Here is a 13,850-nt window from a genome sequence, read left to right on the forward strand (position 1 = left end):
CCTCATCTGGACTCTCCTCTGCTGCTGCTTCACAGGTAAAGTCCAGAGAATCAAACTCCTCTCCTCTATCAACATCTGTCCCTCTGAAATGAAGCCCACAAAACCATGAAGCTGCTTTATGTTTTTGTCTCTGTGTCCTCAGAGTCCAGAGGACAGATCACAGTGACTCAGCCTGGAGCAGTGAGCTCTGCTGTGGGAGGAACTGTGACCATCAAGTGTACGACCAGTCAGGATGTTTATGGCAACAACTGTTTAGCCTGGTACCAACAGAAAGATGGAGGAGTTCCTAAACTGCTCATTTACTATGTTAACAATCGAGTATCAGGGATTCCAGCTCGTTTTACAGGCAGTGGATCAAACTCTGACTTCACTCTGACCATCAGTGGAGTCCAGGCTGAAGATGCAGCAGTTTATTACTGTCAGAGTCTTCACTATCCTAACAGTCAGTGGGTGTTCACACAGTGAAAAACAGTCGTACAAAAACCTCCCTCAGTCAGACTGAACAGAAACTGAAGTGACTGCTGCAGCTGGAAGATACTGCAGAGACTGATACAGTTCACTGAGGACACACACACACACACACACACACACACACACACACACACACACACACACACACACACAGCCTTGTCTTTGTAACCAAGGGGGTTTATGAGGGGAGGTACTATTGTTTATTGCGAACGTTTTCAATAAAAGGCAGCGAGAGGAAGCCGTCGTTGGGGTCATTCGTAATGAGATTCGAAGTGCGTTTCTGAGATACCGACGAGGCCTCCCTTGCAAGTAAATCGATCGATCGCTGACTGTCTTGTTTTCTTCATGATGAATAAGTCTCTAAACCAGCGGGGCTTGTGGAAACACAGACCCAACAGAGGCCTCTGGCAAACACAGAACAGACTGCAGCTGCACGGAGCACTGACCCTGCTCAGGCAGCGACAGCTGGATGCAGTCCTTATCTGGCTTCTTAGCCTCCGGGGGTCCAGAGTCAGCTGAGGGCTGTAATTCAGCCTCTGGGGAGGCCCAGGAGCAAGTAACAGTCTCAAAACTAGCCAGTTCATGAGGAAATCTTTCACTACTAATCAGTTTGTCTCTCTGCTCAGAGCGAGCGCCAGAAAAACAGTCCAAAATGGGCGGTGTAGGCAAAGACTCCTGAAGAGGGGCAAGTGAAGACTGTGACTGAGCAATTAACTGAGCCATTGACTGAGCCATGGATAGCGGGGCCGAAAACTGAGCTGAGGGCGACTGAAGTTGAGTTGAAAGTGGTGGTGGAGTTGGTGACTGGGCTACTGGGATAACTGATACAAGGTTAATGAGTTCAGAGAGAGTTAATCCAGGCTGAGAAGAAGCAAAAAAACACCGCCCTTTGTTTTCGCAGCAGTCTTAAAAATGCCAACCTGGGCCAGGTTAGTAACTACGAAGTTCAGTAGGCTACTCGCATTAGCGGGCAGATCACTCTCCGTCGGGCCAGGCAGCAAAGCATCAGTTGCTGGGTGGGTGGCAGCAGCCGGGGGGTGAAGATGAAGCTTTTCGTTCTGAACGAGCGGGTGAAGTGACCTGAACAGCCAGGGAAGTCTGGAGACCAATGGCTGTAGTCGATTAGTGAGAGCTTGGCGAAATTCCTTCCCCTCGTGTTCCAGCCATAAGTTAATTAATCTGTCCACAAAGTGAATTGTATCCTCCTGGAGCTCCTCAGACGGGTCGAATGCCGCTGGGTCCATAGTGATCGGTTCGTACTGTCACGGCTGGGGCAGCAGTCGTGTGGAATTATTTAAGGACCCAAAACGCAGGCACTTCTGAAGTGAGGAGGCTTTATTTAAAGGAGGTGGATCAAATACACAAGGCAAGGGAGGCGAGAAACAGAACAGAGTAACCTAAACTGGGAAAACTAAAAAGCAAACCGGAAATGATAACCGAACGTGGAGAGGAACAGAGAGCCGCAGACAGATGCGGGGAAATCATTCAGGATGCCGGCGGACATGAAAGCAGACGAATCAGCAACAGGCAGGAGAACACACAGGGCTTAAATACACACAGCAGTAATCAAGGGATTGAGAGACAGGAGGGCAACACACCTGGAAGAAATCAGAGCTGACGGGACAGGGGAAACGTAAAGTGAACACACTCACATGACACAGAGATTTTCAGAATAAAACAGGAAACTCACAGACAGAGAACTAGACAAGACACTGAGCTAAACAGACAGATTCACGAGCAGACCGTGTGACACCATAGACAGACAGAGGGAACACAGAGACGTGGGAGAAGGCAGGCACAGAACAAAACCCTAATGTTAAGTCTAATTGTTGAATGTTGTCATTATGCTTCTTAAATTTGTACGGTCTTAGTTCAATCTATCCTGACTTGTCCCTGACCACCTCTCCAGCCACTCTGTGCTCTGGAGGATTATTACACATCCCTTGTGAAGATTCTGTTTGATGTTTGGTAAGCTTCCTGCCCTTTGTATGGCTTCACTGTGTTATCCACATTCTCACATGCATACAGATGTCTACACATACACACACATAGTGCCTTGTCTTAGAACTAGAGATGGACCGATCCGATATTACGTATCGGTATCGGTCCGATACTGACCTAAATTACTGGATCGGATATCGGAGAAAAATAAAAAATGTAATCCGATCCATTAAATATCACGAAAGCACCTCACAAAACTTGCAACACGCCGTAACTCACCTCAGAACGTTAGCACGTCGGAGCAGTAGGCATCACGTGATAGAGCGGCTGTGGCATGCGGGACCTGTCGGTGGTCTGGATAGCATGTGGAGCTTCGCTAGCAACCTGGCATTTCATCTCCGACAAAGTTATCCCCGAGAGAAGTAAAGCAAGTGTGTAAGTCCATCTCTGAATGTTTGTAAAGTATTCCTGCGTTAAGCTTAACGAGCGATATATGGAGCGACTGCCTCTTCTTGCTGCTACTTCAATCGTGAAACTGCTTAACGATCAGCTGATCGGCTTTTCTGTCGCGAGTCCGTGTCTCTAGTTTGTTTTTGGCCCACTTTGCACCAGAAAGAGGAAACCATCGGCTGAACAACAGCAGCACGTTTAAGCTTGATCAGCTATTGTTAGAATGTATTTAATATTACTTTCTACTCGAGGATCTTTTTCTAAGTAGCTGACGGCTGGTAACTGTGCAGGGGCGGATCTAGCAAAGTTTAGCCAGGGGGGCCGACAGGGCATTAACAGGGAAAAGGGGGCACAAAGACATACTTTTCTTTCTTATTCTCATTTAAAATGTCGAGCTTTTAATGAATAATTATCTGACACCCAAAGTTTTAATTTGATGTAAAATGAATAGAAGTCAATTACTGTATATAGTGACTATTAAGTCTAATATATATATACCCTAGTAAGCTATAGTACTTTTTCCTTTGGGAAGGTACCATCTGTGCAGTCTGCAATTTTGTTGAAGAAAGATGTTGAATCTATTTAATATTTCTTGAAAAATAATTGATTTCTGTGCATTTTTTTTCACACTGCATCAAATTAAGGTTGATTACGTCGATTAAGCATCATGAGGTGGAGCGTGAGGGGTGGTTCCCTATTTTTTATTTATTTATTTTTGTTGTTGCTGGGAGTTGGAACCCTATTAGTTAGGTTGCTTAATATTTACGCTAAGTACTCTTTAAAATACCAGAATAGGGAGGATGGTGTAGGTTTAAGTTTATTAGATTGATCAGTATTGCTGAACTATTAAATATTTTTTTTTGCATACAGGTATAACAGAATAGCTTTAGTGTAGTTGTTGTTTTAAACTTGAGTATGAACTTATACAAAATGCAGCAAGATATTTAAAAAACAGTTTTGTTGATTAAAAAACACTACACTGAAAAAAATATGTTGTTGGATTTACTTAATTCAATGGTGGACATTTGTTGCACACAGATGTTTTGCTTTGGCAGCAACTTAAACAATTGAGTTAAATTAACACAATTTATTCATGTTCAATAAACCTGTGCAATTTGTGTTGATAAAATGTGACTTAAACATGTTTTGATGAAGTAATTTGAGCTCTTGAAATATTTTAATCCTTCACAATTTTCTCACTTTATCCCAACACCATTCAATAACTTTTACCCAATACTACTTGGTCACTTAAATACTACATGTTATCTTCAAATTACATTTTGCTATTATATTCTAGTATCAAATACACAATTTTCAAATGGAGGCCTTATAACAGATTATATTGTTCTCTTCCAAGATGGTTGCTGGCATCCACCAGTAACCTTTCAAAACAAAATGTCTAATTTCACTGCATTGACAGTAGGTAAAGAATTAAACTGACATTACTCCACTACTGAATCTATATAAACCAACAGTTAAATAATGTCAGTTCTTCCGTGTTCTCTGGAATCAATCACAGCAAAGAAATTAGACTCTTTCTTTTGAAAAATGTTGGGAAAGAACAATACAAAACATTCTATTTAAGGCCTCTGACGTCAAGATTCAGTTAAACAACAATTATAACTAAACAAATTTGAGGTAATGTTCGTTTCCATTAACATTAAATTAGGTTACTGAATTGGCAAACACCTTCCTATTAACATTACCCATTTTACCCCAATAACTAAAGAAATTAGCACTTGCAGGTCAAAACCTTTATTCAAGAGATGCAAAAATAACATTGATACAGTGACTGTCAAAAATTACGGCACTGATCATACTGTGACATCTTGGTTCAAAACAGCAAGCTTAGAAATATTCAACGTTCCTTACTTCAACTGAATGAAACTGAAAATACCATTTCACACGACCCATATGGGATATTTAGACTGCATAACTGTTCATGCTACATCTCTTCACTAGTAAAAGAAAGAAAAAATACAAAGAGAAATTTAAAAATGCTGCCAAACAGACAGAGAACTTGTACAGAGCAAAAGGAAAAGCAAACAACAACAACAACAAAAAAACGGCTCGTCCTCATGGCAGTTGCAGTGTATATAAAAATGAACCCTGCGATCTGTTCCTGGAATTGAGCTTCAAAAATGCAGCAGAACAAGTGTGAGATTTAAATGTCTTCTCACCTAGAGCTGGTCACCTCACATGCATAACAGTGAGCTTCGTTGCAGGAGCAGTTTTGTCTTAGTTGTGAGCTTTTCTTGAGAGCTGAGTTGCTTCCAACTCCATTACCACCCTTTGAATCACCTCAAAAGTGTAGCAGAGTTGTGATGGGTAACTCATATTGAAGGAATAAAAAAGGTCCAAACAGCATGGCTACTGCAAAGGTCACGTTATCCAGATCTTGAAGAACTACTATACCCTCGATGATGATGCCAACGTCAGAAAAGTCATTGCCTGGTGCATCCTCTGGAGACAGATGTTCATTGTGGTTTTCTCAATCTGTGCAGTGGCCTCAGTCAAGTCCTGGTTAAACACAAAACATTTCTTTAAGATTCCTTTTTAAACTCATCTCTTTTGAATCTACCAGTTCTAATGTTAGAGTAATTTAAACCAATGCAAGCAACATAGTAAATAGCTATAGCCAAAGAGTGGCCTGCCATGCTGCCATTCATGGTCTAACAGAGTTTCTAAGAGAGGGTGAAAAACACAATTTCAAATGCTTTACATTAGTTTTTCTTAGAAAGACACCGGCCCATCAGAAATCCAGGTTTTGTCACTCAGAAGATGTTAGAATTTAGACTTTCAGCCCCACAATTTGGTTAGCTGTTGGTCTTTTTTTTTTTTTCAAACAAAAGCTAATGTAAATATTGGTGGGATTTTCCTTTGTTCACTAGAATGACAAATTTAAAGTTTTTTCACACTGATGTGACCCCTAATACAGGGGTGGGGCCTCAAGGGCCGGCGGCTGAGTTCACTACCAGGCCTCATGTGAACTTCAAATTATTAAAGAGGACTACTGGTCCTAACTGGTCCAATGAGGATCAAGTGGATAACTAAATGCATTTTAAAATGTTGCAAAGCCACAATCTACTCATAAAACACTCACCATGAACTCCTGCACCAAGATGTTGCAATTGTCTTTCACACAGATGCGGAGCACTTTGATGAGACTCCCTTTGAGCATTAATGTCATCCTAAAGTATTATAACAAAGAAAACAGAGATTTGTGAACTTTTCAGTAGCACAGAAGAAAATGATCCCAGACCAAAACTTAAACCAGTCAACATGCAACACCAGCATCTACAAAGCAATATCAAAAGTTCCTGTTTGACATCAACTTTATGGATATATAGTTTCCAGAACATTTATTTTTTTAAAAAGATCAATTTTTCTCAGTGGGCCAGTAAATGCATGACGAAAATTATGGCATCCTTTCGGTGGAATCAGTACTCACAGGTAATAGTTGACTGTTTCAATGGATGCAGCATAAAAATCTTTTACTGACCTAATGCAATACATATACACTTTGTAGTTAAAGAATTTTAAAGTTCTTACTGTCATCATGGCAGCTACATCCTTTAGCTTTGTGCCCTGTTCCCCCGATCACTTTGCAAACACTTTCAGCAGACTGTCAGAGAGAAACTCAGCTCCGTCAGAAACCTGTAAAGGCATGGTTGGGATGCACTGGAATGCTGCATTTCATCTGAAATGACATAAAATTATTTTGAAATAACAGCAGGCACTGTGCTTGGTTAATAATCAGTAATGTTTTGTTGAATAAAAACTGTGTTTCCAGATCTTATGGGATTAAAAAAATCCAAAGATGTTTATTTCTGATTTGCAACCCAAGAACCCACAAGTTACAACCTCATTTTAGTTCAAGTGTGCATTAATGTGAGTCCAGTAATCACCTTTCTGACAATACATACAGGTATAAGTCAAACCTATGGCAGATTTTGGATTTCTCAGTTGTATTAATAGGGTGGTCTATTTGAGTATGCATGCACCTAATAATTATAAAAAACCTATTATAATTAAGTTACAGAAACCTTAAGCGAAAATAGAATATACTTTCTTACCATAACACCTTGAACCCACAATCCATCAGCTGACTCCTGGTGAAATGCAGAATAGATGTGGTCTCTCAATGTGCATCAACAAAAACAAAAACAAAAACAAAAGGACAGCAGGTGAGGGCAGGAGGGGTAGGGATGTAAGCTAGCATAATACCGCTGATGATATTAGCTAAAGCTGTTCAATGTCCAAAATCTCACTAACACCACGGTGCAGTAAATACACAATGTAACTGAAGAGTCAGTTGACAAATCTATTCACACAGAAAACCAAATTATGTTATGAGTGCCTCGTAATTAGGTTTAATGTGATATTACGGCTCTTGTGCCAAAGACAAATTCAAATGAAAAAGCGCCAATTCTTTGATAACAGATAAAACAGCAAATAAGCTAACGGCTCTTTTTTAGCATGTTACATGGCGGCACTTTAGACATTTAACTACATTTGGCTGAAATATGGTAAATATTAATTCAAAAAATCAAGACATACCAAAAAACGTAGAGTTGGCTGCTCGACTTGACTGAGATGGATGCATTTTTTAAACCACGATCCAAAGCCCGCGAGATGAAATCACGCGTGGTTTCACGAGATTTAACGTTGCTATCTTATTGACTTACTTCACCTGAACATGATATAAACAATTTAATACACCCTTTCTGCATATCATGTAGTTTTTACACTATATAGTTACATTTATCTTTAAAACACGAGGCAATTGTGTTAAATACATGCAAGATGCTTACATAAATCCAAGAGATGGCCAGTCCCTTTTTTTCAGTGTATATCGGATTCATATCGGTATCGGCAGATATCCAAATTTATGATATCGGTATCGGTATCGGACATAAAAAAGTGGTATCGTGCCATCTCTACTTAGAACCATTTGGGGGGTTTTATGGTGGGTGTTGCTTTGCTGTGATGTGTATTGTGTGAACTGTTTTCCCAATAAAAGGCAGCAAGCGGAGGCCGTCGTTGGGGTCATTTTGTGGTAGACACCGACGAGGCCTCCCTTGCAAGTAAATCGATCGATCGCTGACTGTCTTGTTTTCTTCATGATGAATAAGTCTCTAAACCAGCGGGGCTTGTGGAAACACAGACCCAACACCTAACAAATGGCAACCCTTAACAAAGGATAAAACAGAATAAACAAGCACATAGAAAAATATAAGGAAACACAAAACACTGAGTCATCAGACCGTGACAGGAAGATACTGCAGAGACTGATACAGCTCACTGAGGACACACACACACACACAGATTTTCTCTCAGCGACATTCAGCAGAAATATGTGCTTAACTAACTAAAGAACAAACGTGGGCCAGTAACAGAAACCAAGATCAATCTTATTAATGACCTTTGACCTTAGAAGTGGAAAAAAAGACACTAGATTTATATTAAACCATAAAGACGACAGAAATGTGGAACTGCTCCTGATCAGTGAGGCTCAAAATAAAAACAACACACCTGTGAATGTAAGATTTACTGTAAACATATCATCAAACATGAACATGAGTGAAAAAGCTGTTATTGAACCGAAGGTGTTTTTTCATAGTTTGTTCATGTCATCATTCATTTAATCTTCTCCTTGTTCGTCAATGAAATTAAAACTTTGTTCTTCAGATTCTTTCTAAGCACTCCTTGCATTCGTTGACTCTCCTGTCTGTGAGTTCTCCTCAGAACAAACAGCTCATTAGAGACACTAAAGACTCTTTCTTCTTTAGACTTGCTTTGTAGTCTGGTGAGACTGTTTCCGTGGTAACCGGGTCCCAGCATTGCTTCATGAACCAGTCTGTCTGGTACAGGTGAGCAACACCACCAACAACCTACCACACACATTTAAATAAACATAAAAATAACCTGTACAACTTTAAAACTCCTTTTTGCCAAAATGCAGATCTCCTTAATGGTTCTTTCAGCCTGTGTTTTATTTTACCAGTGTATAATAAAGACATCATGTTGGAGTGCAGAGTTGGTCTAAATTCTTCTAAATGAAACATATATTCATCAAGTGCAGGTTTGTAGATTTGAATAAAATTAAATGTCTGATTCAACCAAAATTCACTTTGCAAAACATCTTTATTACCTAAAACATGAATGTTGTCATTATGAGAAAGAAAATAACAGTTTTAGTCTTTATTTGTTCTTAAAAAAGAAAGATGGAGAGACAGTTACAGAGTTGAGAATGAGAGCATTAAACCAGTATCAGGTTGAGTCAGGTCAGGACTGGGAACACTGGTCTCTCCTCAGTGGCTCTGAGACCAGAGCCTGGCAGCCCTGGGTGGCCTCACAGGTCACAGAGCCCACCTTCATCCAGCGGTCTGCAGGGAGCCTCAGGGTGCTGCTCCAGCTGTAGAGGCCGTCGTTCTGCAGCACCACGGGGCTCCTGCTCTCCTCCCAGCTGATGCTGCCACTGCCATCCACCTTCCAGGACAGACTCCAGTCTGAGGGGAAGCCCTTGTTGGCCAGACATGTGATTGTTGCAGTCCCCTGCTGTAGCTCCTCACTGGAGGGGGGCAACACTGTCAGGACGGGACGGGTATCACCTAGGAGACACCAATCAGCTTAGAGCACAGGGAGCACACAGCTGTCAATCAAACCACAGACAGTCGGACACCTTTACTGTAAGAGCTGATTTTCTCCGTTAAGAAGTTTCTGTCAGGTGTTTTTTCTGCTCCACCAGTCATTCACTCACACATTGTTTCACTTCCCTTTAAGAAACCTCTCATGCATATCAGCACAGAGAGAATCATCACACAGTTTGAGCTGAAATATGTTCAAACTACACTGGAAATAAAAGAAGCAGATGTGGAAACATTTACAAAACAAGTTTAAAATCATCAATATTGTACATGACTGACATTAATATTAACTGGAAACAAATAAATAGAATAAATTAATTAATTCAGCGAAACGAAAGGCTCTTCATGTATATCTAAAACAATTTTTAAAATTCACACAAACTCAAAGTAATTTCAAACAATACTTGAAAGTTTTTCTTCTTTATATTATTGTTAGATTTTTTTTCGGTTTTAATTTGACTGAAATGTAGACATAATATTTTGACAGAGCAGATCTGAATTATCCTCCACGACACAAGAGGATGATAAAAAATTCCAGCATCAAACTTATTGTAAAGCTACGTGCTTTTCTCTTAAAATCAGAAGAGAAATTGTTAAATGCACTTTAATAAAAAGACAGTATTTGATAGTAAACCAGAATAAACTTACGTCCAACATCCAGTCTGGTTCCTCCACCAAAAGTCCACCACAGTGATACAAACTCATTGAGGCGCCGTACAAAAACCTCTGACTGTAGAGAGACACGGCTCTCTGACTCTGAAACAAACAAACTCAACAAAATCATTCACTGTTTGCACAGCAGCCACGACTCAGCTGATGTGACTTCTTCAAATACCATCATACAATCTTAGTTTAAATACAGTTCAATCCATGAGCTTTTGGACGATCACATTTTTTTGTCCTGTCCCGTTCGGCACTGAAGCAATCAGAATCATTGTCTGAAGGCCAAGAAAAATTCTCAACAGATTTATTTTCTCAAGTGAATCAGTGCCATACTGGTCCACTTGATTGATCTTCATTATTATTATTATTATTATTATTTTTTTAAATGATTAGAATTGGAACAGATATAACCGGGGGATCGTAAAGAGAAAGACAGATAAGAGAAGTTTAAGAAAAGGAGAGGGAAAGAAAAACAGAGGGGAAGAGGGACAGTGAGAAAAGACAATGAAAACCCATGAGATCACCTGCTGGAAGAAAAAGAAGAAAACAAACAGAAAGAGAACAACACAGTAGAGAGACCACAGCAACAACCTAGATAAGCATAAGTAAGAGTAAATAATAAAGACTGAGTGCTACTGAGCAGCACAAAAGACCGACAGCAGACGATATGCTTAGAGGCAGCATCCAAGGAAGATAGTGAGTGTCTGTGCACACCTGTGAGCGTGAGTGCACTTGTTTTCAAAAGGTTTCTCCATGTAACTATCTAATAGTAATTGTGGGGAACCATAGCACTGCCCCCCAGGACATGGAGCAAGCACGGAGGACATCCAGGACCCAGACATCTAGATTCCCCCCAGAGCACAAGAGCCCAAGCAGGACCACTGGAGGGACAGCCGCCTCCCTCCTAGAAACAAGCTGGGGAGAGCCCCAGACGGGTGTGTGTGGGGGGGCGGTGAGATGGAGTCTAAGACCCAACCAGACATATAAACATAGACAAAGCTCTTCATAAAACATGCCTCATCCACAGACATTCGTATAAACACTAAATCCTATGCCTGAGTGCTTTCTATCTAGCATTGAGACAAATGTTCAGCATTTTACTCTCACCAGTCAGAGAGTCTAAAATATTTGAAACTGTAGCCTTTTGTGTTTGTCACTGATCAATATCTGAGTAATATTATTCATAATTAGGCACTAACACACATGGTGTCTTGATGCACGCTCAATCATCCAGGTAAGTAAAACCCACAAGGTTGATTCTGTTCATCTGGACGCAGCGTTTTCAGGGGGAGAAACGTTTCGTCACTCATCCAGGTGACTTCTTCAGTCTCAGCTGACTGCAGGTTTCTCCAACCTTAGAAACAGGACATTTGCATAATGACTGAAACCAGCCCACTGAAGGAACAATGGGCTGGGAGGTCAGTTCCTTGATCATTAATATGCAAATTCTCATGACCATTAATGAACAGACACTGATCAATGGCCATGAGTAACACACATGGTCTGGTGCAAAGATTCAGTATAAGTTCTGACGATGTGCTGCTTATGTTTTTATGCTGTAATCTTTATAGTGTAGTACAGAGCACGATGAAGAAATGATGACTTTTCTTCGTGCAAATATTTACCATCTGTATTACCAGATTTTAAGTACGTCACAGAATAGCCTGCCCAATCCTCACAACCAAAGCTTGCTCAGCATAAGATGCACAATGTAAAACTTTGAAAAAATGCTTTTAAAAATAATCAACAAAACACAAATTGCTGAGTTTATGAATAACTCAATGGATTAATTAAAAAGAGAAAGAGGAAAAAAGATGAAATTACAGCAGACAGGAATACCAAATCACTGATTCTTGAACACAGAGTAAACCTTTTATAATGGACAAGGGCATTTCCATGATTTCCATAGAGGCACTTTGCATCAGCAGCACCATGCTCCAGTGCTCTGGGAGAGTTTATAGTCCTGAGAGTTGAACACTGGATGACTGACAGCTGTCCTTCATCACAACAGAAGCCACAGAAATCCTCCTCATCAAAAACATGACTTTGATCTGCGTCCTCATCTGGACTCTCCTCTGCTGCTGCTTCACAGGTAAAGTCCAGAGAATCAAACTCCTCTCCTCTATCAACATCTGTCCCTCTGAAATGAAGCCCACAAAACCATGAAGCTGCTTTATGTTTTTGTCTCTGTGTCCTCAGAGTCCAGAGGACAGATCACAGTGACTCAGCCTGGAGCAGTGAGCTCTGCTGTGGGAGGATCTGTGAGCATCAAGTGTACGACCAGTCAGAATGTTTATGTTTATAGCAACAATCACTGTTTAGCCTGGTACCAACAGAAAGATGGAGAAACTCCCAAACGTCTTATTTACTACACTAGCACTCGACAGTCAGGGATTCCAGCTCGTTTTACAGGCAGTGGATCAAACTCTGACTTCACTCTGACCATCAGTGGAGTCCAGACTGAAGATGCAGCAGTTTATTACTGTCAGAGTTTTCACTTTCCTAACAGTCAGAATGTGTTCACACAGTGAAAAACAGTCGTACAAAAACCTCCCTCAGTCAGACTGAACAGAAACTGAAGTGACTGCTGCAGCTGGAAGATACTGCAGAGACTGATACAGTTCACTGAGGACACACACACACACACACACACACACACACACACACACACACACACACACACGCGCGCACACACACACACACACACACACACACACACACACACACACACACACACACACACACACACACACACACACACACACTTATCTAAGACAAAGTGAGTCAATGTGTGATATGTAACATGTAATCCTAATGACTTTCTACCTCACCTACACCGCTTCTCTGAGATTTTAAGCACTTTCGGTCCCTAGTTATAACAAATAGTTATTAAAGTTACATAATTTTCTCAAAGATCAGTAAACCTTTTGGCTGACGAAAACAAAAAATGTGCATGCTTGCACTCTCTGTAATGTACAGATTTCTGTACACAGTTTGGGAACAGGAATCAGTCAACCCAACCACTCAGCAGGCACCTGTGAGGGACGAGAGAGAAACACCCACACATACATCCTCTGATGGGAAGAGTCTGTCACGGCGGGGTGCGCCGGTGTGAAGAATGAGGTAGACCCAGATGCAGACACGGTGGAGACAAAACGTAGTTTCAAAAATAAAGCGAGCCTTTATTGCAGAAGAAAAAACATCAAACTAGGGAAACTAAGGAGACGATGAACACTGTGTTAACAGAAGGCTGTGACACTCAGTGAAAGAATTACAACAAAACTATGAACACTGAGTAAACTCGGACACACAGCGGAACAATGAAGTAAACCCATGAATACTGTGGTGAGGTTAACAGACGATCTGACACCGACTGAGCAGAAACACACGGATTAAGTACACATAAGGAATGATCAGGGGAAGCATAATCACATGGGAAAACAGCTGACAGCACTTAACATAATGACAGGACAGGGGACGTGAAGCTAAATACAATAAACAAAAAACACAAGGATCCTTCAAAATAAAACGGGAAACATAACGAGACCCAGACATGACTGGAACTAGACAAACAAAGAAAACTTGGACATGAAACATGACAGATAAACACACGAAGACTTAACACAGAAAACTTCACACAGGGATGAGACAAATGGGGAGCTTTAAAAATCATGA

General features: G+C 40.8%; 1 long non-coding RNA gene and 1 pseudogene across 2 annotated transcripts; both read right to left on the minus strand.

Annotated features, from left to right (window-relative positions):
- Positions 1–4,563: 4,563 nt before the first annotated feature.
- On the minus strand, positions 4,564–6,680 carry LOC146643102 (uncharacterized). Its single transcript, XR_014909315.1, has 3 exons — positions 6,415–6,680; positions 5,966–6,053; positions 4,564–5,382 (listed from the first exon to the last, which is right to left on the minus strand). It is a non-coding gene; the product is annotated as an uncharacterized LOC146643102 (long non-coding RNA).
- Positions 6,681–8,952: 2,272 nt separating this feature from the next.
- LOC146643103 (Ig kappa-b4 chain C region pseudogene) lies at positions 8,953–12,109 on the minus strand (annotated as a pseudogene). Its single transcript, XR_014909410.1, has 3 exons — positions 12,046–12,109; positions 10,161–10,268; positions 8,953–9,476 (listed from the first exon to the last, which is right to left on the minus strand). The product of XR_014909410.1 is annotated as an Ig kappa-b4 chain C region pseudogene (transcript).
- Positions 12,110–13,850: the final 1,741 nt, after the last annotated feature.

Source organism: Rhamphochromis longiceps, linkage group LG22 (genome assembly GCF_057381845.1).
Source record: "Rhamphochromis longiceps isolate RC_006_pf linkage group LG22, R_longiceps_female_GT1.1, whole genome shotgun sequence".
Lineage (NCBI taxonomy): Eukaryota > Metazoa > Chordata > Actinopteri > Cichliformes > Cichlidae > Rhamphochromis > Rhamphochromis longiceps.